A 24,484-nucleotide genomic window follows, 5' to 3' on the forward strand; every position below is an offset into this window, starting at 1 on the left:
GGACTTTGATGTGAGCAAATGAGCTTGTCCAATTTCCTCTTCTTCTGAACTTGAGACCTTCCCACCAAGTAACTGACACAACTGGGAAACCTCAGGCAACCTCCATAGTGTCAGACCCCATATTATGTGGCAGAAGAGACGGGAACAGACCAAAATAGAGGATAAAAAATTGCTGAACCAAGCATTCCTAGCTCCTTTTTCCCCAAACTTGCAAATCATATAAGCCAGATAAACTAGATTTTTTCCCCTGGGGAAGAGAGGCCAGGGGTGTATTCTATTGAAGTCCTCCACTTAGGACTTTTGTATATGCAAGTTTAAAATTCATATATTATTAACAAATACAGAAAACAATGAAAAGGAGTACTTAGCCCCCCCTTTCCATGAATCCAGGATTTTTTTCTTTAAACAGTTCACATTTATTATTGACAACAATAAAAATAAATATTGTATTGTATTATATACTGTATATATATTGCATTGTATTACCAAGAATGAGGTAATAGGTTTATAAAACATTTATAGAATTTGATATGCAAAATATGAAATTAGGAAAGGAAGTGAATTAAGACACTAGTAATGGAAGGGGAAACCAAAATTATTAGGGCTGAAAAAAGATGAAATGACAGCAGCATTTTTAAAAGAGTATAAGGTACTGAAAGTAGAGAGACATTACAAATGGCATGGTCAAATTATATATGCCCTGTAGTTCCACTGCAAGGATAATCCGGTGATGTATTAGTCATGAGTAAACTCTGTAAGCATTTGTGCCATGATGTGCTTTGAATTCTTAAAGATGCATTCACAAAGGAATGTGGAAAAACTGTCCCCTGAAACAGCTGTGTTTTTTTTTTCTTTTTTTAATAAATTTATTTAATTTATTTATTTATTTGGCTGTGTTGGGTCTTCGTTTCTGTGCGAGGGCTTTCTCTAGTTGCGGCGAGCGGGGGCCACTCTTCATCGTGGTGCGCGGGCCTCTCACTGTTGCGGCCTCTCTTGTTGCGGAGCACAGGCTCCAGACGCGCAGGCTCAGTAGCTGTGGCTCACGGGCCTAGTTGCTCCGCGGCATGTGGGATCTTCCCAGACCAGGGCTCGAACCCGTGTCCTCTGCATGGGCAGGCAGATTCTCAACCACTGCGCCACCAAGGAAGCCCAACTGATGTGTTTTTATATCTGTAATGCCAAGCAAGATTATTTCAGGCCTTGTTGTCATATATTAATTATAAAAAATTTGAGATTTTACTCTGAGTGAAGTGGAAGTTCATTGAATGAAGGATTTTAAGCAAAGCGATCATATTAGCTGGATTTCATTTTAAACTCGTCTGCCTCATGTCTACTCACTCTCAATCCCAAACCTACCCCCATGCTCAGCAACTGTGATAGTAGAGAGACCAATTAGGAGACTTGCAGCAGTGGAGATGGTGAGAAGTCATAGTTAGACTCTGGATATATTTTGAAAGTGGATCGAATGTGGGTTATGAGACAAAGGAGTTAAGATTTTGGTCTCCAAGGTTTTCCCCATCAACTGATATGGGAAAAGTATGAGTGAATTTGGTCTGGGAGCAAATGTCAGGAGGCTCATTTGGGAATGTTGTGTTTGGACATGATTCGTTCAGATCAAGTGGAAATGTAAAGAACACAGATATGTGGTATAAATGCCTGGAGTTAGAGATATCTGGACTGGAGATGTGCTTTTAGGAGATATCAGTATTTAGATAATGTTTAAAACCATGAGACATTATGAGATCATCAAGGGTAGGGAATAAAGATAAAAAAGAGAAGGATCCAAAGACTGAGCTGTGGGCCTTTCCAAAGTTGATAGGTCAGGAGATGAGAGTAGTGCACAAAGGAGACTGAGAAGGAGCATCTAGTGAGGTTGGGGAAGAGCCATGGAAGAGTTGTGTCCTGGAGGCCAAGTGGGGAAAGTATATCAAGGAGGAAGGCACAAGCAATTGTGTCAAATGTCCCTAATATACCAAATAAGATGAAGACGAAGAATTGACCATTGACTTTGGCAATGAAGAGCCATTGGTGACTTTGGCAGTCTTCCTGGAGCTATGGTACAGCAACAATGACAAAAACCTACTGTGGAAGGTTTAAGAAGAGGAGTTATAAATAATAGCTACTGACCCTACTTTTGTGGAATTTTGGAGCAAAAGGGAACAAAATAAATTGGGAAGAAACCACCAGGAAACCTGGAGTCAAAGAGGTTGCTTTTTTTTTTTTTCTTTTTAATTTTTAGGGATTAAAACAGCCTACTTGTATGGTGATGGGGAGTTATCAACTAAGGATAGGGTGGGGTGAGGAGAGAGCATGGGAAAATTATTGGTCTGAAGTAGGCGAGAGTGATGGAAACTACTGCGTAAGTAGAGGAGATGGATGGGCTTAGTTGGGAGTGCAGTTAGTTTATCTTGAGTATCAGGCAGGAAGTCAGAATACATGGGTACAGATGCCAGGGGGTGGGTGGGGGCTGTGGAAGTTTTCTTCAGATTGCTTCAATCTTCTCAGTGAAACAGGAAGCAAAATCATCAGCTGAGAGTGAGGATTGGGGAGGAGGTGTTGGAAGACAGAATTTGCAGTGAGGGAATAAAATAGGAAATATCCTTCTAGGAGAGTGGCAAAATAAGATGACCAGGGAAATATATTTTGACTACTCGTCAGCATTAAGGACCCATTCGAGGTTATTGTTATAAATTTTAGGGAGATCAGCCTACATGTTGACACATTTTTTCCTCCAGTTGTGGTTTAACTGCCCAGGTATATTCATTGAGTTGGTGTGATGTGCACATGCACACAGACAAACACACACACGACTCATACTTTAAGAAAATTGTTTTGTGTCTCCCCTGTTCTATTCAAAAGAATATTTTTAATAATATCCATGGTCATGTTACAGCTCTATCTGAGATGGTATTTTTAAAAATAATAATACAAAGCCTTGATACCATGTCTCTAAAACAGTTGCTAATATTTTTCTTCCTTTTGTCTTTTTCCCTCTAGACATTGAACCTGATTTTAAAACCAAACAAAAAGGACTACACCCCAACTAACATAACCAAGTGTGTAAGAATTGAAAATTATTTTAGAGATCAATTCCATTCCCCTCATTACAGATGGGGAAACTGAAGCCCATGGGAGAGGGATTGGCCCATAATACACAAGCTTCCATATAATTCTACCCATAGAATTTCCCAATCAAACTACCTTATTTGTTTTCTTTAGAGCCATATCACAGATCAGATTCTGCCTTATGGTATGGCCAAGGGGTATTACTGGTTCGGATTTTGGCAGTCATGTTGGAACAAACTTCTAGGCGCTTTCATTATAGATCTTCTTCTGCAGAACAGGTGTGTAGAAAAAGGTCTGTGTTAATTCCCGGCAGATGCTCAACCTTTCTTCTCCTACATATGCAACAGCTCAGCTGAAGCAAAAGTAACCTATCCCTGCATAATATCCCTCACATTATTTTTAGGAAAATGGCATTACTGTTGCCTGGTTACCTCTTTATTTTCTTAATTGCCTCTTTCTAATGTGAGTTTCATAAGCTATAGCAACCTCATGGAAAATCCAGAATTACAGATGATTACCATTGTCATTAACTTTCTCATTTCCACTTGGAATTAAAAGTCTAGATACCTGGATTCTTGTCCTGTTTCTACCATGGATTTGTAACCTTGGTTACGTAACTGAACTTTCTGGGCCACTAATTTTTTAACCTATTAAATGAATAAAATGGACTTGATCAGTGGTTACAATATTTTTAAAGTAGCAGCATCCAGGTTGTGTGAGAAATGAAAATGAAGTTTTTGTTTGTTTTTGTTTTTGTTTCTTAATTTAAATCAGAGCTAGGATGGCCCAGCTGACCACTCTTTCAGCACCTTCCAACCTTCCCAGGTTTCCTTGAGACAGCTGCACAGAACCCAGGTTCTCCAAGGATCACAATTTAAAACTGCTAGAGGGTCTAATATCACTTCTGGTTCTATCATTTTATAAATATATGATGTTATGTTATGGGTGTGTGTGTGTGATGAAAATGTTCAGGCAAAAGATGCACCTATAGTTTGCAAAGACCCTTAAATACCTTAGGCCATAGACCATAAACTTTTATTTTTCCCCTCATTGATGTAGTTTCAAAGGAAAAGAAGTAGGCTCAAAGTGAGATTGATGGAGACCTTTGCCTTCTCATCCCGTTTTTAAGTTCCATAATATAGATAAACTTATATCAGTTAGAAGAAGATTCATGGTTAAGAGTGGTGGAGAGTGAGTAATGCCACAGATTGCAAAGTGGGGAGAAACTGGTGATTCAGCCCTGCTAAGCTCCAGGTACTGGGCAGAAGCTGTGAAGGCATCTGCCAAGATCCAGCCAGTCTGCCAGTTATCATGTGGTATCTGTCTCACATGATTCTTTACATGTAAACTGAATTTTACCCTGATCTTTGGAGAAGTGAGGAGAAAGGTTCCTTCATACAGAAGTGGTTAAGGCTTAAGAGTTCATTTTCAAAAACCAACAAAAGTCAGAATACCTCTGATTATTCTAATGAATAATCTAAGGGCCTTAAACAAATACTACTTGCAAAATTCTTTTTATGTTTATATCACTGTAGAAGCAGTACAGATAACAAATTACAAACGCTGGAATGTATATAGTTCAGAGAAGAAAATAAAAGTCTAAAATATTACTATTAGAAGATTAGCAATTTTAATATTCTGTAATATTTTACTTTCAGCTTTTGTGTAGACATATACATGCATTAATGAAATGATAATAATACCATGCAAAAAAAGTGTTACCACCAGCAATATATAAAAGTACTTTGTGGTAAGATTCTCACAAATATTAAATATTATCAGTTTTAGCTTTTATAATATGATACCCTATTCTTGTTTTTATTTCTTTGATTTCTGGTGAGAATTAATATTTTTAGTATTTACATAATTTTTAATATTTTAAATTTGCTTTTAGAATAGAGCAAGCTTTCTCCTTAGGCTTTTATAGTGACTTAAAGTGACCACTTTTAAAATAGTATGCTTAAGTACATGCAGCAGTGGCCAATGTAGGTTAACCTCTATATAATACTTTAGTGTTGAGGATTCATATGTTATATAACTAGTCACCAATGAGGAGCAATGATGCAGCATTACCTTTTTAATCCATTAAATTCATGTTAAATTATTGTGTTATTTGAAATTAATTTTCTCAAATTACAACCACATTATATATAATATGTAACATATTTATAATATATTTATTTATTTAATAACATGTAAATCCCCCCATGACCTCCCAAAGCCACTCACCACAGGTGACCACTATAACAACTTAACATATTATCCTTCCTTAGTCTTTCCAACTTATATAATACAGATACATTCATAAAATAGGGGGATTACAACTAAGGAGGTCATAACATAATAGTTTTTGAAACTTGCTTTGTTCCTTAAGAATATATAATAATATCTTTCCACATCAGTACATGTAGATCCACCTCATTCATTTTAATGGCTTCTTCATAGGATTGTAAAATTTTGAAAAGTTTTTTTAGGACTTGTTTTCAATTGTTCAGTGTTAGACATAATATGGTAATAAATATCACTGTGTGTCTATATTTTGGCTTTGTACATGTATTTCAGTAAGAGAGATTCCCAGGGACTTCCCTGGTGGTCCAGTGGTTAAGAGTCTGCCTTCCAGTGCAGGGGACGTAGGTTCAATCCCTGGTTGGGGAAATAGGATCCCACATGCCGCAGGGCAACTGGGCCCGCGTGCTGCAACTACTGAGCTTGTGCACTCTGGTGCCCACATACTGCAACTAGAGAAGTCCACGTGCCTCAACGAAAAGACCCGTATGCTGCAATGAAGACCCCATGTGCCGCAACTAAGACCTGACGCAGCCAAATAAATAAATAAATTAAAAAAAAAAAAAGAGAGAGAGATTCCCAAAAGTGTAACTGCTGTGTTAAAGTTAATGTGTGTTTTAGTTTTTAAGTTACTGCCAAACTGACCTTAAGATGGGATTTGCCACTTTAAAGCTGTATCAACCGTGTATGTCAGCACCCATTTCTTTATACACTGTCAAACCTGGCTCTTATCAGTATCTTTAGATATGTTGGCAATCTGATGGCTTTTTTTTTTTACATCTTTATTGGAGTATAATTGCTTTACAATGTTGTGTTAGTTTCTGCTGTATAACAAAGTAAATCAGCTATATGTATACGTATATTCCCAATCTGATGGCATTTTGTTTTAATTTGTGTTCTTTAATTGTTCCTAAGGTTTCACACTCTTTTTCAAGTACAATCTCCTTATATATGTTAAAGAATGACTGATCTACAATTGTGTCTTGATTTCCTCTTTCATTCAATTGTTAATGTTGGATTTTTGAAAACTTTTATAATTAACTTCTAATTTTGTTGGATTGCAGTCAGAGAATATGTTCAGAGATACACTTATTTGGTCTCTTGAAAGTGAAATCCTATAGCTGTCTCTTTCTGACAGCCTGGTGATGTGCCCTGGTTGTGCTGCTAGTTTGGGGAATTGCGGAGACCAGGAGTTGCTGTGGGAGGACTTGGTATACTATTCCAACCAAACAAACGACATCAACAAAATACCCACTTTTGCATGGTTGTTTCATGATTGCTTAAAATACTGCTCTATTTTCTATATCTAGTGTTCATATTTCTATATAGTAATTGCACACAACACACACACGCACATGTGCACACACACACATACACACACTACCGCCTTTGAGCCAAACAACCAACCAGGTAGTCTCTCCCCATCTCCTAAAAGCTTTCCTGCCTTAGAAGCAGAACTTTTGCCATCCTATGTTTCATAAAGCTTTGTACTAATTTTCCACATGATACATATCTACATTAATCTTTAAACCTCCCACAAATATACTTTTTAAGAAAATCTATTCACTTCAACCTAATGCTTAAATTTAATGCTTTACTTATAGCAAGTTATGTATTCCATACCTATATCCATATCCATGTTCCAACTATGTGAAAAGTTAAGTTGCAGGGCGTTTGATAAGAGACATATTACCATCCCAGTTCAATAATTAGAAACTACTTAATTCTCATTAAAGAGAGAAGAAACTTCAGATCATCCACCTCAATCCCATTTTACAGAGACAGAAATTAAGGAAAAGTGAACTTCCCAAGATTATCTGCTTAGTTGGGCATGACTTACTTTCATTCTGAACTGATTCATTAGTTTTTGTTTGTTTGTTTGTTTTTGTTTTTGGCCGCACCACACAGCTTGTGGGATTTTAGTTCCCCGACCAGGGATTGAACCCCGGCCCTCGGCAGTGAGAGTGTGAAGTCCTAACCACTGGACTCCAGGGGATTCCCCATTAGTTCTTTGAAAATTGAAAAAAAAATTCACACAAACCTTTATAATCATGAAAAACAATCATAGGTTAAGTTGTGTTTCACCTTTGATGGTATACGATTTATTGTGGTTTAAAGAGCATCATTCAATGAATCAGTGAGTGGTTGCAAGCTTTTCAATTTAAACAAATTCTGACATTCGTTGTCCTTTCTTCTTCCATCTCTTTCAAGATTATATGTAGCTCCTTCAGTGATACTGGTGTCCAGATTTGTCAGCTTATTTAAGCAATAACCAGACCAGTGTAGGCTTTCCCACTGAGTCAAACAACAGACATCATTTGTGCCTTAGTCATAAATCCTGACAAAAGGGGTTTCAGAGCAAAAGCAAATTTGATATCTATTATTTAACAAGTAGTCTGGGGAGACTTTTACTTAGAAATCAAAATTTAATGAGATATTTCAATTCACTATTGCATTTCTGAAGATGAACTAGTCTGATGTAATTCTCTTCTTTCAAAGTTCTTTACTGAAATTTCTATAATTGTTTTTCATACAAGATTTGAAACATTTGTCCAGATATACATACTGACACAGAAACTAGCATTTTGCAATTGATATGCATATACCTGGTGGACAACCTCCCAAATTAACATTTAAGATATAGAATTCTCCCAAGATAGAGCTGAAAATACCATAGTGTTTTTGTTTTTTGTTTGTTTTTGTTTTCAAATAGTCCACTTGTGGCCCTTCATTTCCTCATTGATTCCCTTTCTATCTTCTGCCAACCAGACGTGAGTATTGGCTAGGAATCTGTCTTGGCCTCCTGTACTTTTTTCTTCCTATTTTTCTCTTCCAAGAGCTTTCTCCTTATATAGGTTCAGTTCTCACCTTTATGTGTGTACCATCTCAATCTATGTCTCCTGCTCCTACCCCTCTCTCAGCTCATGAACACATGTACTGAATTGTCTCACGTTCAACCCAAAGATAGTGTGTCTGAAGCTGAACCTGTCATACTGAACCTGCCTGACCTTCTTCCATGCATCCCAATGTCAACATTGGAAAACTTGGGTCTCCTGAGCTTGAAATATTAACATGAACTATGATATCCTTCTATTTCCATCTCTTCCCTTTACTTACTCTCCAGCCAATTGTGATTTTCTGATGTTTCTTTTGTAACGTTACTTATGTGTTTTACTTTCTACTGCTACAACTTGATTGGAGCTTCAGCCTACCTTTAAGGATTCACAGATGATCTATGAGGATCTATACCATGACTTTTCCATAATCTTCTACACACAATTGCCAGATTAATCTTCCTAAAACTTACTTTTAATAATTAGGGCCTCTTCCTCAGTGTCCTTCAGATGTAGTTAATGATTTAGTGAAAAAGACAAGATGTTTCAGTTTTGTTTACCATCACATGATTGAATTGGACCACATGTTTCTCAGATTCCTTATAATTATGTCATTTTCTGCATTTGTTGGGCTGGAGTTCTGTAAACATGCTTCTCCAACCCCATCTTCTTCTCCTTGTCTCTCAGGAACCCTTTGTCTATTCTGCTTCCACACTTCTCTCATTATTTCTCACACTTGAAGTAACTTTAAAATATCCTACTTTTGAAGGTCAACTTAAATCTTATTACCTGAAGATATTCAGTTCAAAATTATTATTACCATTCTGAAAAAATATCTGGCCTTTGCTCAAAATCATTTTAGATGTTTTATCATATTGATAACACAATTGGAAAATCTAAATACTCTTTTCCAAAGACATGTAAGTGCTAGGTAAGAAAGAATAATGAAGACACCTGGGTTTAAGTCTCAGCTCTATGGCTTCCAATCTGCATGTCTCCTAACAAGCCCCTTACCCAACACACACTGTGTCTCAGTTTGCTCGTTTGTGAAATAAGTAGGGTTGGATTAGATAGTCCCCAAGTCTCTTTCAGTTTATAATTCATAAACCAATATTTAAAGACATTTCATATAATATAGTATAAACTCTACTATTATACATCAAACTCTACTGTTATGAAATAGACTCTATTTTATTACATGTTTACCTGGTGATCATTAAATTTCTCAAGCCCAGGCCCTTATGAAAATATTCAAGCTTCAGAATCAAAATGATAGATAAATTACAGGATAGTTGTTTTATTTTTATTACTGTATAAAACCAGTTTTATTCAGTTGAGCTATTAAAATGTGGGGTTACTTACTCAATAGGTTCTGATACTAATTCCAGTGTGGGTTATGGGAGAAGTTTCCCATACCAGCAAGCAATTCTTGGGACACCACCTGGATATCCTACAATTCAACTCAATTCTGACATTGTCTTTCCAGAAATATCATCAGATTCCACAGGTTACAAACTCCATCCTACAAGACTGCCCCCCCACCCCCGTACTTCGCATGCTTGTCACAAGCCCAAGTTGTTACCTGTGCTTCTGACTGGCTACAAATTGGAGGTTTCAAGGACCCCCCTCCTTGGTCTTCAGATGCCAGTCACAAGCCCAGGCTGTTACCTGTAGTTCTGACCAACTGGCTATATATTAGAGGTTCCCATGAGTCCCTCCTTCCTTGGGTTTGATCAGTTTTTTAGAGAGGCTCACAGAACTCTGAAAAACATTTTACTTACTAGATTACTTGTTTATTGTAAAAGGTTATAACTCAGGAATAGCCAGATGGAAGAGATGCATAGGGCAAGGTATGTGGGAAGGGGCGCAGAGCTTCCATGCCCTCCCCAGGTGTGCCAGTCTCACCAAATCTCCACGTGTTCACCAGCCCAGAAACCCTCAGAGCCCTGTCCTTTTAGGTGTTTATGGAGGCTTCATTACACAGCTGTGATTGATTAAATCATTGGCCATTGGTGATTGAATTCAATCTCCAGCCATTTTCCTTCCCCAGATGTCAGGATATCAGGGGGAGGGACTGCAGTTCCAACCTTCTAATCACATTGTTGACTGTCTTAGAAATTAAGCCCCTATTCAGAGGTGCTTTCCATAAGTCACCTAATTAATGTAACAAAAATACCTTTAGGCCTCCCACACTTAGGAAATCCCAAGGGTTTTAGGCACTCTAGGCCAGAAATGGGGATGAATACCAAATATGTATTTCTTATTATAAATCACAACATCACACTTATATATTAATTGAATAAGCTAGGGAACTTTTATTGGAAAAAAAAGCTTGCTAAGTACAAGTCACTGTGACAAACATCGATGGATTGGGAATGGGGATGAAGATCCAGAAATGAATTCAAAGGTTTGGTATCTACCTTCAAGGAACCAATTGTCTAATGGGGGAGGCATACAGATAAAGAAATTACTGTAATTATAAGCATAAGAAGCTGTTAATTGTTACCACTTATTGAATACTTACTGTGAACTAGGACCGATGCCAGAGACTAACATACAAATGCTAATTAGCATGCACAAACTATTTTTTACAACAAGATTCCAAGATTATTATTCCTATTTCACAAAAGAAAAAAAGTGAGATCAGAAATCTTAATGTCTCCAAAGTCATATAACTAGAGTGATGAGAATGTACTATCCATTACATCTTATTAGGTATCTTTTGAGGCTTGGAAATATTTCTGTAGAAAGGCTTATTCAAAAAGAATAATTATTTCTAAATGGAGGTGTCACTTAGAAAATTGCCTTTGAAAGTAGCCTTAGAGTTGAGTCTTATAAGAAGAGTAGATTTTCCATTGACTTGGTGGGTAGAGAAGTCATTTTAGGCACAGAGAACAGATTGAATAAAATCCCAGAGGCAAAGGAGTAGAAGTCATATTCAGGGAATTCTGGTGATTAGGCATATATAATAAGAAGAGCAGGGAGTGAGCAAAGAAAAAGATGCAGCTTTTGAGGTTGGGTGGGCAGGATATTAGAAGAGTGTGTTACTTACCCAGGGCAAGTTAATTGGAAAAAATAGCCATTCTAAGTTCTTTCAAAGATGACAGCTCCATCAGCTTGCATAACAGGGAATAGAATCTACCCACCTGCTTAGTTCCTAATGCAATTTACTGAGGGCTGTGTCTTCCTACACACTTCTTCATAACTAATTTGACCTATACCAGATAGTAGTTTTACAGCAGCTGCAGTCAACATGAAAAGCTCTTTTTTTCATGATAATTTTCTACTCTCTTTCTGGTCTATTGAGTTTCTAAGCAATTTTTTTCTTGTTCTTTGTTCCCTCTTGCAAAAGTTTTGCTCTTCTCATCGTGGGCTTGAAAATAGTGTGTGGGTTGCCAAAAGGCAAATACAGTGAAGGTGAGTTTTGAGGTTGGTTTCAGGTGCTCCCACCAACTTTTTTCTTCAGTATAATGGAGGAGCAACTCCAGAGTCTTTGTGGGATGTGAAAATTTAACACATTTCCAGGATCACATTCATATTATTAATTATGATGTATTTTATTTAGTTTTATCCAGTAAAGCCAATCTACTGACACCAGGTTTTGGTGAAGGCAAGTGCAGCATTTACTGCAGGTGCGAAGCCAGGACTCCGGGCAGCTAATGTTCAAAAGACCCGAACTCCCTGATGGGTTTCAAGGAAGGGTTTTTAAAGGCATGGTGAGCGAGAGAGTCTCAGGGTACATGATCAGCACGTGCACAATTCTCTGATTGGTTGACGGTGAGGTAACAGGGTGATGTCACAGGGGTTAGCGTCATCAATCCTCAGGCTCCAGCCAGTCTGGGGGCTATGTGCTCATGGTCATCTTGCAGTTAACTTCTTCCATCTGGTGGGGGTTTTACTATCTGTGAAACAGCTCAGGAATGTGCATCAGATACTATTATCTATGTCCTTCAGGGAGGAACTAAAGATTCTGTGACTCTGCTATATGGCTGATCCATTGTTTCAATTGATACCAGTTCTCCTGGCCCCATTGCTATTTCTTTGTTACTACATGTTCACATTTTTCTAATCATTAATTCTTGAGCCAGCCTTTTGTGACTCAGGGGAGGCCTAGGAGACTAAAGTTTTTCTATAAACAAGAGGTGGGCAAAGGACATGGAGGGGTCTGTTCTGGGAAGGCCCCGTAGGATCCTGCTCAGTTACATATCCTTCTAGTGAAATAACATTTACTTATAAGTGTCTAATACAAGAGCTTACATTTAAAAACCTTTGTACCACTTGTTTTTAAGAAACGATCTTACATTATAAAATAACTTGGTAATCTAAGTATTAGAAAATGAATCAGCAAAACAACACTGTGTAAACAATGCGATATATACTTAGTTATATCTTTTAATGTGAGACATTTAATGTAGATTTCACATGGTGAGGGTTTAATTTATATACATGAATACACACACGTATCTACATATATAAGACAGCAAACTGCCCTAAAAACCTTTAACTGGGGCTTCCCTGGTGGCGCAGTGGTTGAGAATCTGCCTGCTAATGCAGGAGACACGGGTTCGCGCCCTGGTCTGGGAAGATCCCACATGCCGCGGAGCAGCTGGGCCCGTGAGCCACAATTACTGAGCCTGCGCGTCTGGAGCCTGTGCTCCGCAACAAGAGAGGCCGCGATAGTGAGAGGCCCGCGCACCGCGATGAAGAATGGCCCCCACTTGCCGCAACTGGAGAAAGCCCTCTCACAGAAACGAAGACCCAGCACAGCAATCAATCAATCAATCAATTAAATAAATAAATAAATAAAAATAAATAAATAATAAATAAATAAATAAATAAAATAAAATATTAAAAAAAAACCTTTAACTGTTAAAAGTTAACAATATAGCAACACATAATAAATGAAATCAGATAAATGCAAAATATACTTAACGATCAACTCCTTTTTGAAGTCCAATCATAAAGAGAAAGACCAAGCTATTGGTTAACCAGTTGATTGGTTATTGGTTAATTAAGTTAACCAACTAAATTACCAGGGTTAGATGGAGAATAGATCACTCAGAAGGTAGATAGTTCAAACAAGAAAACATAAAACAGAGAGACAAACATTGGCAATACTTTTTAGAGAACTTTGCTTAGAAGAATTTACTCTGGCCTAAGAGATCCCTTTACCCCAAAAACAAATTGAGATGTGTACATTGAGATATCATAGCTTCGTGCTATTAACCTTTCAAGTTATATAACTCACTTACCTTGCCTTGATTCTAGGCTTGACAGAAATCTTTGGACTCGAATTTATTTTCCAGTGTGTGTGGTGTGAATGTGTGTGTTTTGGGAAATGCATGTGCTAGATATATGATATGACTGCCAGTCCTCAAAGCAGTACTGTTTCCTATGACATAAGATTAATTTTATTAGTATCATATTGGTATTATTTTATTCCAGGTTTACTGATAGATCATTGACGTATGTGTATTTTTAAGATGTACGATGTGATGATTTAATACACGTGTATATTGCAAAATGATTACCAAAATGAGGTTAATTGATATCTCTATTCCCTCACAAAATTATTGTGTGTGTGTGTGTATGTGTTGGTAAATTTTAAGATTTGTTCTCTTAACAACTTTCAAGTATATAATACAGTATTGATGATTATAGTCACCATGCTATACATTAGATCCCCAGAACTTATTCATCTTATTGTTGGAAGTTTGTAGACTTTGACCAACATCTCCCCATTTCCTCCTCCCCTATACCCTAGTAATCACCATTCTACTCTATGTTTCTAGGAATTTGGCTTTTTTATACTCCACATATAAGTGAGAACATACAGTATTTGTCTTTCTCTGTCTGACTCATTTCACTTAGAATAATGCCCTCAAGATCCATTCATGGTGTCACAAAAGGCAGGATTTCCTTCTATTTATGGTTGAATATATATACACAATGGAACATATCACATATCCCATCTTCCGTATCCAATCATCCATTGGTGGACACTTAGGTTATTTCCATGTCTTGGCTATCATGAATAATGCTGCAGTGAACATAAGGGTGCAGACATCTCTTTGATATCTTATTTTTATTTCTGTTGAATATATACCTAGAAGTGGAATTGCTGGATCATATGGTAGTTCTATTTTTAATTTTTTGAGGAACCTCCATACTGTTTCCATACTGGCTTTGCCAATTTACATTTCCACCAACAGTACACACGGTTTCCTAGTCTCCACAGCCTCAATACGTGTTATTTCTTGTCTTTTTGATAATAGCCATTCTGACAGGTGTGAGGTGATATCTCATTGTGGTTTTTATTTGCATTACCCTGATGATTAGTGATGTCAAGCATCTTTTTATGTACTTCTTGGCCATTTGTATGACGTCTTTGGAAAAATGTATTCAAGTCTTTTATCCATTTTTTTTTTTTTTTTGCTATTGAGTTATGTGAGTTCCTTATATATTTCAAACATTAACTCCTTATCATATAGGTGATTTGCAACTATTTCCTCCCATTCGTAGGCTGCCTTTTTATCTTGCTAATTGTTTTTCTGTGCAGATGCTGTTTAGTTTGATGTAGTCCCACTTGTATATTTTTGCTGTTATTGCTTTCATTTTTTGCAATTCTCGTCATATTAAAAAAACTGTTTTCAAGACCAATATTAAGGAGCTTTTTCCTTATGTTTCCTTCTAGTAGTTTTATGCTTACAGGTTTTGCATTTAAGTCTTTAATACATTATGAGTTAATCTTTTGAATAGTATAAAATAAGAGTTCAGTTCACTCTTCTGCATGTGGTTAGCCAGTTTGCCCAGCATTATATTTGTGTTATTAATATATCCTGTGAACTTTGGTACCCTGACTCCACCTTTAAAAAGTTTCTGCTTCTTTCTGTCAAAGTCACATTTCTGAGACCATAACTGAAAATCAGTCTCTCACCATTTTAAGTAAAAGCCACCTGAGGATGTCCCTTGGCAATAGTAGACTAGCTTTTCTGTGGTATAAAGTTTGCTGTTGTCTTCTTCCTTTGCTGTTTAACATCACTCATTATTTTGCCTCTATTTTTTTATATTAAGTAGTATATAGAAGAAATTATCAGAAATTTCTACATACCCACAGAAAGGAAATTAGCAAGAAGAAATAGTGAACTAACGAACACTCACATGAATAAAAACAGGCTCTTATATAACATTAATGGCAATAAGAATGTGAGCAGGAACTGGTATTTATTGAGTTAGTCTACGTACCAAGTATTATGTAAGCCCTTTGTGTGGGATCATTGATTCCTCCCAGAAACTCTATGAGACCAAGACTACTATCGATTACAGATGAGGTAAATGAAGATTAGACATGTGAAGTAACATGTTTGTGGTCTAGCTACTTCTGCCCTCATAGGGGCCTGCACCAAGACATGAAACCACGTCTGTCTTTTGAAGAGCTCTTGAACATTCACAGATAGTGGTGTGATCCTAAAAATCAGTAACACACAAAATTTCCACCAACTATGGAAATCAGAAATAGACGTATTGTTGAGAAGGCGAGTTGTTAGTTTGTCTTCAGACATATCCAAGAGAAATAATTCTTACATGATAAATCATCAAAATCCTGTGTGTAGATGAATAAATTATGGAAGAGGATAAGGATAACTTACTAGGTAACTCTAAGTTGATTTTTTAAAATTCCACAGATGTTTTTATTTTTACCAAAAGTGAATAATTGCACTTTTCACATTTAGATTCACCTGTGGTATTTATCTCGGAGAGGCAGCAGCAGTGAGTGGTGGCTTGAAGCGAGATCTTAGTTCCCTGCCCAGGAATTGAACCTAGGTAGCCTGGATGAAAACCAGGAATCCTAGCTACTAGACCAGCAAAGGCTAGAGGCTAGAAGCAAATTTTCCCTGGCTCTTGCCTCTGTTTGAAAGCAAGAATGTTTCAAGGAGGCAAAAACTGTAAAAACAGGTGCAAAGTTTATTCTTAGAGGCACAGCACAACAAGTGGGAGAGCACACAGAGAAACAGTTTATTTAAGACAGAAGCAAGGCAGAGATACACACCTGGAAAGAAAGGGTGTCGGCATCCTCCCTAATGAGGAGGAGCTCGGCAAAGAGGCGGTTAAATCATTTATATAGGGCAGTTCTTCCAGATCTTTGTTTACCTTTGGCCAATTATCTGGTTTCTTTTTCCACACCTGACCTGCCCTAGGACCCTGCCCAACATGCGTGCGCAACTTTTTTCCAAGGTGGATTTCAGCCCAGAGGCCTATGGGATGGCCTTAGCATCACATATTATGGGGTGGTGCCCCCTCCTTTTGACCCCCAAGGAGCCTCTCTGCGCATGTGCAGTGTTTCCCTTGTCCCAAAGATGGGAAATATATGACCTCTTGATCTTTTACTCAAACAAGGTTTATCCCCTTTCTGTTCCTGCCGTGACTGTTATCTTGAGGTGTCCACAGGAAACAAAGTCCAGCTATTTACCCTGTTCCTGTTGTTATTTCCATCTTGAAATGCAAACAGGAGGCTGGCTGTAAATATCTAGTCTAGAGCCCACCTGCCTCCTTCCTCAGGAAATGTAAACAAGAGGCTAGTTGTAAATGCCTAGCCTGGAGCCCATCTATCTCCTGCCTCAGTATTAAACGGCATGTCCTTTCTATCCTACTCTACGAAAGTTTCAGGTAGGGTTTTTATATCAAAGAATTTCCATTTATAATGAAGAAATTGACATCCAGGGGCTAACCTGTCTCCTTGTTAGCAAGGCTTAGGCTTCCAAGGCTTTGCTGCTCCAGGGCCACGTGGCCACAAACCAGACCTGTCAGAGAAAGAAGACCTCTTGCCTCCTCTCTGATGCCCAATGGAAACAATCCTCTGTGCATTATACCTATTTTTGTATATTTCTTAGTGTCAAGTCAGAGTATTTACTAGTTTGTTTATTCTTGGGGGTGAGGGGCGAGTTTTGTTGTATTTGGCTTTTTATGTGTTGTTTTGTTTTAAATTACTTTAATGAGGTATGATTTACATATAAAAAGCTCTACTTAATGTTAACAATGTGATGAATTTGGAGATAAGTATACACCCATGAAACCATCTCTGCAATCAACGCCATAAACATATCCATCACCTCCAAAATTACTCTCCTGCCCTATTCCGTCATTCATTCCATCCATTCATTCATTCTTTCATGGTAAGTAGAATGTTGGTTACTAGGAGTTGGGGGAAGGGGAACATGCAGAACCGTTGGTCAGAGGTTACAAAACTTCAGTTATGCAAGATGATTAAGTTCTGAAGGTCGACGGTATAACTAATGTTATAGCTGTGATATATACCTAAAATTTGCTAACAAGGTAGATAGATTTTATGTTGCATTTGTTTCAATGCCTCGTCCCTACTCCACTGCACTTATTTTTCTTCACAGCACTTATCTGATATACTACATTTTGTGTTGTTTTTATATTATTACCTTTCTTCTTCCATTCGATTGTACCCTACATGAGAGAAGGAAGTTTTGCTTTGTTTAGTTGTTTGTTTTGATCACTATCCTCAGTGCCTGGAACAGTGCCTGATAAACGGTAGGTTCTCAAAAACATTGCTGATGAAATGAACTACACAGTAATGTGTCTTTAATATGTAGAACTGACAGAAGTTTATGCAGTACTATATTAATTTCCCTGGGGTGAACTGTAGCATCAATTTGAGCTCCTCAGATAACAGTCTCTGCTCTGTTACATGTGTCCTTCTGAAGACAGTCATTAGCCAAGTCCATGACTAGTGTATACACATCCCTAGTGTGAGGCAGAGCACCAATTGCCTCCCACACTAAGGCTTTATTGGTCTTCCAGTCTTAATTAAAGCCAGATTAGTAACTGTGGGGAAATTCCTATGATTCTTCTGGGATGTTGGTCCAGACTTCCCCCTTAATATATTCAAAGTTTCTCTCTTCTTTTAACACAGTTCTTATTCTCCTGGACATGGTAGATGCTTAAATATCAAAGGAATATACTTTTCTTCCATTTTCTTAGGAAAATCTGTTTTAAAATAATTCCAAATCCTTGAGGGAGAATGTAATTTAATTTTCACTGTTACAAACCAGAAGTTGTTATTCCTACTTACCACTTGTTCCTAAACGACAGCCTAGAAAAGCCCAATCTTTGCACCCAGCCATTCTATCCTGTGAATAAGAAGAGAAAGCTAGAAGATCTGTACAAAAGTATGTGCAATGGAGTGCTCTTCTTTTATTAGGACATGTGCTCACTCATTTATCACAGCATTGTAGTGGTTCTTTTTGCAACAGACATTGAGCTAGGTGAGAAAGTACATGAAGAGAGACTGAAAAGAACATTAGATTCAAAATTAGAAGGACCAAGATTCAAAATTAGAAGGACCAAGATTGAGTCAGATTGAGTCAGAATGGGGCATATAATAGCAGTGTGACTTTGGCAACTCAAAATTTCTTTGAGTTTCATATTTTTTATTAAGAAAATGAAGGTGTTAATACGTACTTTACAAACTTGGATTTTCTGAGCACTGGAAGAATTACTGATTAAAACAAAAAGTTTTGTTTTTATATGAAATTAAATATTATCATAAAAAGTTTCATAATATAATAAGAAGGGGGTATATAAGAAAGACAGAGAGAGAAAGGGAGAATGACTGCCAGGGTTCTTTTCTCAACATAAAAAATTCAGCATGAGAAAAATATATAAATGTTTGAAGTAAAAAGCGACTACATGGCATTGAAGTCAACTACATGGGCTTTAGAGTCAGATTATCTGTGCTCAAATCTAGGTTATGCATTTCTGTCACTGCATGATTTTGAGTATTTACTTAATCCCTTTGTTCTTCAATTTCCTCATTTATAAATTTGAGATAATAGTATTGGTCTCATATGGCTAGTGTGAGGATTGGGATAAGCGTTTAGCATACTAAGCTCCCATGATGTTATTTTACATATTAATGTTATTAATATTGTAAGTGGGACAGCACACAAAATTCCTGTTGCCAAAAGTGGATTTTCAGGAGTGCCATGCAGAGATGTGAGGTGGTCCCTTAGTATGATAAAGGAGAATGGCAAGTTGGCCATCTTTTTCTTCCCTCTTTTTCTCTTTCTTTGTCTTCTGTACATTGATGTTTCCACTTGCCAAAGCTTAGGTTGTCCAGGGCCCTTGCTGCAAACCCATCTGGTGCTCAGAGATCTTGGCTCTTCCCTTTTTGGGACTACAGTGTGCAAGGAACAGGGAGTACAGAGAGTAAATTAAATAAGTGACAAACTGACCCAAGTCATATTAATTATGACTTACTGGATTTTTCTCTCCATTTTCAACAAGAGGTGGTCAGTGAATAAAATGAGTGAAGAAGCAAGAAATACAGACTCTATCTGGGTATTCTCATGACCTCCCAAACCAAAAAGCGTGCTCTGTAAATACAGACCAGCATCAGCATCAGCATCGGTGTCATCAAGCCATGTAACATTTTATAGTTATTATAGTTTAAAATCACATTTACTGATTACTAGGTTTGATCCCAACAGTTTTATAGTTAAATAAATATTATTGTTTTTATCTTACATGTAATCTTTGTGTCCTTCTTATAAATTCTAGGCAGGTCTGTAAGTATGTTATTAAAAAAAACAGCTGTAGATGATCACACTCACCTATGGTATTCAGATGAATGGTGAGCAATGTGATCTGTCAGTCCACAAATATTTAGTAATTATATATTATTTCCTGCCTCCTTATATGTTATTTCCTATCTCAGTCCGTAAAGATCCACTTCAGTTGGGTAGAGTCCACTCTTGTTTTCTAGTCTCTATCCTTTTTCCCTTTTAAAATCTCCTTAGTTTTTCTAAGTCTCTGTTCTCCTTCTTGTTTCCAGCACCGCTCTGAAAATCTTTGCTGCAAGCTGTTTGAAGGGGGTTTACACGAAGCTCAAAAAAACATCTAAAATATTTCAGGGTCTTGGCAGGACCTGTGGGTGAATTGGGCAGGCAGCTCATAATATTACAAAGGGAATGATGAATGAAACTAAACCTCAACTTCAGGAGAAGTGTGATGACTTGGAGAGAGAATGAGAGAGGAGGCACTGACAGTTCAGTTCTACTTGACCCTTGACAAGTGATAATGAAGTTTCAGTTTTAACACATGTCTCCAATTTTTCAAGAGAAGTTGCAAATGAGGGTATTTTTCTTAATATCTCAATTTAGAATATTGGCAATGCCTTCAAATCCTTAAAAAAACAAAAATACTGTGTAAGTCTAATAAAATGACCCCAAGACCAGATTTGTTCTTTGTCTATCAACCTGAAACCTCTGCTTTATACCCTTCAGAAGTTTGTGAGGGGACAATGTAAAGAAAATGTAGCCCTGTTAATATCGACTGCCCTTCATCAAGTAACTGATGAGTTATGCCAGTCTGTCAGTTTATTCTATTTGGCTAAAGACCTCCTCTTTACTAGGTGCAGGGTTGAGAACAAAAAGGGTGAGTAGAGAAACTCCTGCTGCTTACGAATGAGGTATCTATGGCTCAAATATTTGCTCTAGATGGCGTCACCATAGGTTCTAGTTTGCCAGGGACAGTCCCTGTTTATACCTGCTGTCCCACCCAGTGTAATAATTAGTAGTTCCCCTTTTATACTCAGAAGTACGCAATTAGGTAAATAAATTATGTGGTGACATTAGTGCTGGTTAACACACGTGTCATAGCTATTGACAGACCAAAATCACTTGAATGCAGAGAGACAAGTAAATAATTGCTGGGTACTATATGAGATCAAACTGTTACAGTGTCTAGACTCAAAGCCAGGTTAGCTGACTCTAAAATCAGAACTCTTTCCATAATCCAGGCTGTTTTAAAGTTTTACATTAAGCTTTAGAGACCTATTTTACAGATACTGGAACTAAGGCTAAGAGAAAATGTACTCAGGCACATCTCTTAGGAAGTAACAGAGCACAGATTTTAACTAAGATCTTTTGAGGTCAAGGCTGCATACTTTCCTGTCTCCCTATTTAGAAACCCAAGACCAATCATTATACTATACATGACAATCACTACGCTAAAGGTACAATTTGGTGACGCATCTGTTAAGGGAAAAAGACTCATAGAATAGGACTAATCACTGGGGAGACAAAACTAACTGGCATAAAAGAATCAGAGAACAACTCATGATTCTATATAATTAAGTGCTGAATTATTTAGTAAGGATAAAGAAGTTCAGAAGAGACTCTGTGTGGGTTGGTATATTCAGGGAAGAGGTGGCACATCAACTACGCCTTGGAGAACTTGGGTGATGAACAGCAGGTGGAGAACATTCCCACAAGAGAAAACAGAGAGTATTTTTGGTTGTTTTTGTGAGGCAGATCAAGGAATATATTCTGACCCAAAACTGAGAAGTTGTGCTGGGGAATCAAGAGAAATCTGGTGGATAAATTAAGTTGGGCCAGATTATAAGATTTTTTTAATGTTTAATTTTGTTTTAGCCATACATACACATAACTTTACATAAATGCATAAATGTGTATTTGAATGTATAGTTATACACACGTTTTAGAATGTATAGTCATTTTTCTTTTTTCCCTTTTTTGGCTTCCTTCTCTCCCTTTCTTCTTCTATCCAGCTGTGTTAATCCACCCACACCCATGTTAACAAACTAGTATGTAGCTTTGTATATATTTTAACCCTGTTCAAATAATCGGATAGACTTCATGGTAGGATAAATCATAATTTACCATATTGCTGAGTTTTGTTTCCATGGGTCTGAGTTTTGTTTCCAGTGTTTTTCTACCAAGATCAATGATGCGATAAAGACGCTGACATACAGGTCATTATTTATGGCTGCTATGTTTGTATGGGATAGACTTCGAGGAGTGGATTATTGGTTAAAATAGGCTCTCATATATCACAGTTCCAAAGCAGTGTATGAAAGAATGCTTTCCCCAACATCCCCTAAAAAAATAGGTATCATGGCTCCTCTCCATTGTTGCTAATGTGAAGGGCTTAGAAATATACCTAGTTATTTTAACTTATATTTCCCTGACTGCAGGAGAAAATATCTTTCCCTCTTTATTTATGATGTTTTTAGATAATGATCTGAGAATGTGGTCTGTAAATACTCTACATTTTTCTTTTATTTTTTTCTATTGTGTCTTTTTTTTCCTCCCTCCCTCTCTCTCTCTCTTTTAAATTTATCAATCAGGGTTTAATCAGGGAAGCAGAATGAGAAATATTTTAGGTATTATAGAATAGGGATTTATTTTAGAAATTGGAATTTACCTAACTATAGGAGATTTTGATAAAAATGATCCAAAAAGGGATGTTGGAGGATCGGATGAAAGCTACTAACCAGCCCTTCTGTATCACTCGTATGGCAGACAATCAGGGAATTTGGAATGGGACCGTGATGGAGCACTGGTGGAGCAGCCCATGGAAAAACTATTGCCTCTGCACCTGCTGGTGGCAAGCCTTCTCTATAGGAAAAAAAAAAGCTGGCTATGGTGCCAGGAAGAACAGGGGTTAGCTAGAACCTGTGTGCACCTCAGTGTCATTCTCTCATTGCTTGTGAACACAGGGACCTTCAGAGTGCAGTGGCTGCTGCTTCGCTTCAGCTTTCCTAGCCATGCACAAATTTCTCTCTTGATTAGCTTTAAGCTGGAACCACACAGGGAAGGCAATTCCGGAAAACATAGTTGTAGCTTAGTGAGGTTGATAAAAAAAGGTGATGTGACAGTTTGTTCCGAAATACAAAGATAATGTATGTTCTTACAAAATTCTGTTAAATGAAATGTTCATTGATTGTAGTAAGTCATCTAGATCGCTCTTTGTTTACTTTGGTCTACTATATTGTTTAAATTTATAGAGCAGTATCCAGTCTCTTCCATTACAATTGCAAATTTATTAATTTCTTGATTTTCTGATAGTTTTCATTTTGTATAAAAGCTATACAATCTAAATGGGAAAATAACTTAAAAAAGAAGAGATACATGTATATGTATAACTGGACCACTTTGCTGTACACCTGAAACTACCACAATATTGTTAATAAGTCATGCTCCAATATAAAATAAAGAGTTAAAATAAACAGATGAATATTAAAAAACAAAAAGTATATATATTAAAGAAACCAAAAAAAGCTGTACAGATTGGTACAAAAAATATATGACTTATGTTTTATTTATAAATTATACCTTTATCTTTACATAATATGCCTCTGACACTTTAGTCATTGTAATGTGAAATTCCGTCTTGACTGATATTAATATGCTAGATTTGCTTACTTTTTTTTTAGCGTTTACCTGGAATAACTTTGACCATCTCTTTATTACTTTGCCTTAAATATTTTTATTTCTTAGAAAGTGCATATCTTGCCTTTAACCCAATACATCTTTCTTTTCTTTTCTTTTTTTTTAACATCTTTATTGGAGTATAATTGCGTTATAATGTTGTGTTAGTTTCTGCTGTATAACAAAGTGAATCAGCTATATGTATACATATATCCCCATATCCCCTCCCTCTTGTGTCTCCCTCCTACCCTCCCTATCCCACCCCTCTAGGTGGTCAAAAAGCACCGAGCTGATCTTCCTGTGCTAGGCAGCTGCTTCCCACTAGCTATCTATTTTACATTTGGTAATGTACATATGTCAGTGCTACTCGCTCACTTCGTCCCAGCTTACCCCTCCTCGAGTCCTCAAGTCCATTCTCTACGTCTGCATCTTTATTCCTGTCCTGCTCCTAGGTTCATCAGAAGCATTTTTTTTTTTTTTAGATTCCATATATGTGTGTTAGCATACGATATTTGTTTTTCTCTTTCTGACTTACTTCACTCTGTATGACAGACTCTAGGTCCATCCACCTCACTACAAATAACTCAATTTTCTTTCTTTTTATGGCTGAGTAATATTCCATTATATATATGTACCACATCTTCTTTATCCATTCATCTGTCAGTGGACACTTAGGTTGCTTCCATGTCCTGGCTATTGTAAATGGTGCTACAATGAACATTGTGGTACATGTCTCTTTTTGAATTATGGTTTTCTCAGGGTATATGCCCAGTAGTGGGATTGCTGGGTCATATGGTAGTTCTATTTTTGGTTTTTTGGGTAACCTCCATACTGTTCTCCATAGTGGCTGTATCAGTTTACATTCCCACCAACAGTGCAAGAGGGTTTCCTTTTCTCCACACCCTCTCCAGCATTTATTGTTTCTAGATTTTTTGATGATGGCCATTCTGACTGGTGTGAGGTGATATCTCATTGTAGTTTTGATTTGCATTTCTCTAATGATTAGTTGATGTTGAGCATCCTTTCATGTGTTTGTTG

The sequence above is a fragment of the Balaenoptera musculus genome, chromosome 8 (assembly GCF_009873245.2).
Source record: "Balaenoptera musculus isolate JJ_BM4_2016_0621 chromosome 8, mBalMus1.pri.v3, whole genome shotgun sequence".
In the NCBI taxonomy this organism is placed as follows: Eukaryota; Metazoa; Chordata; class Mammalia; order Artiodactyla; family Balaenopteridae; genus Balaenoptera; species Balaenoptera musculus.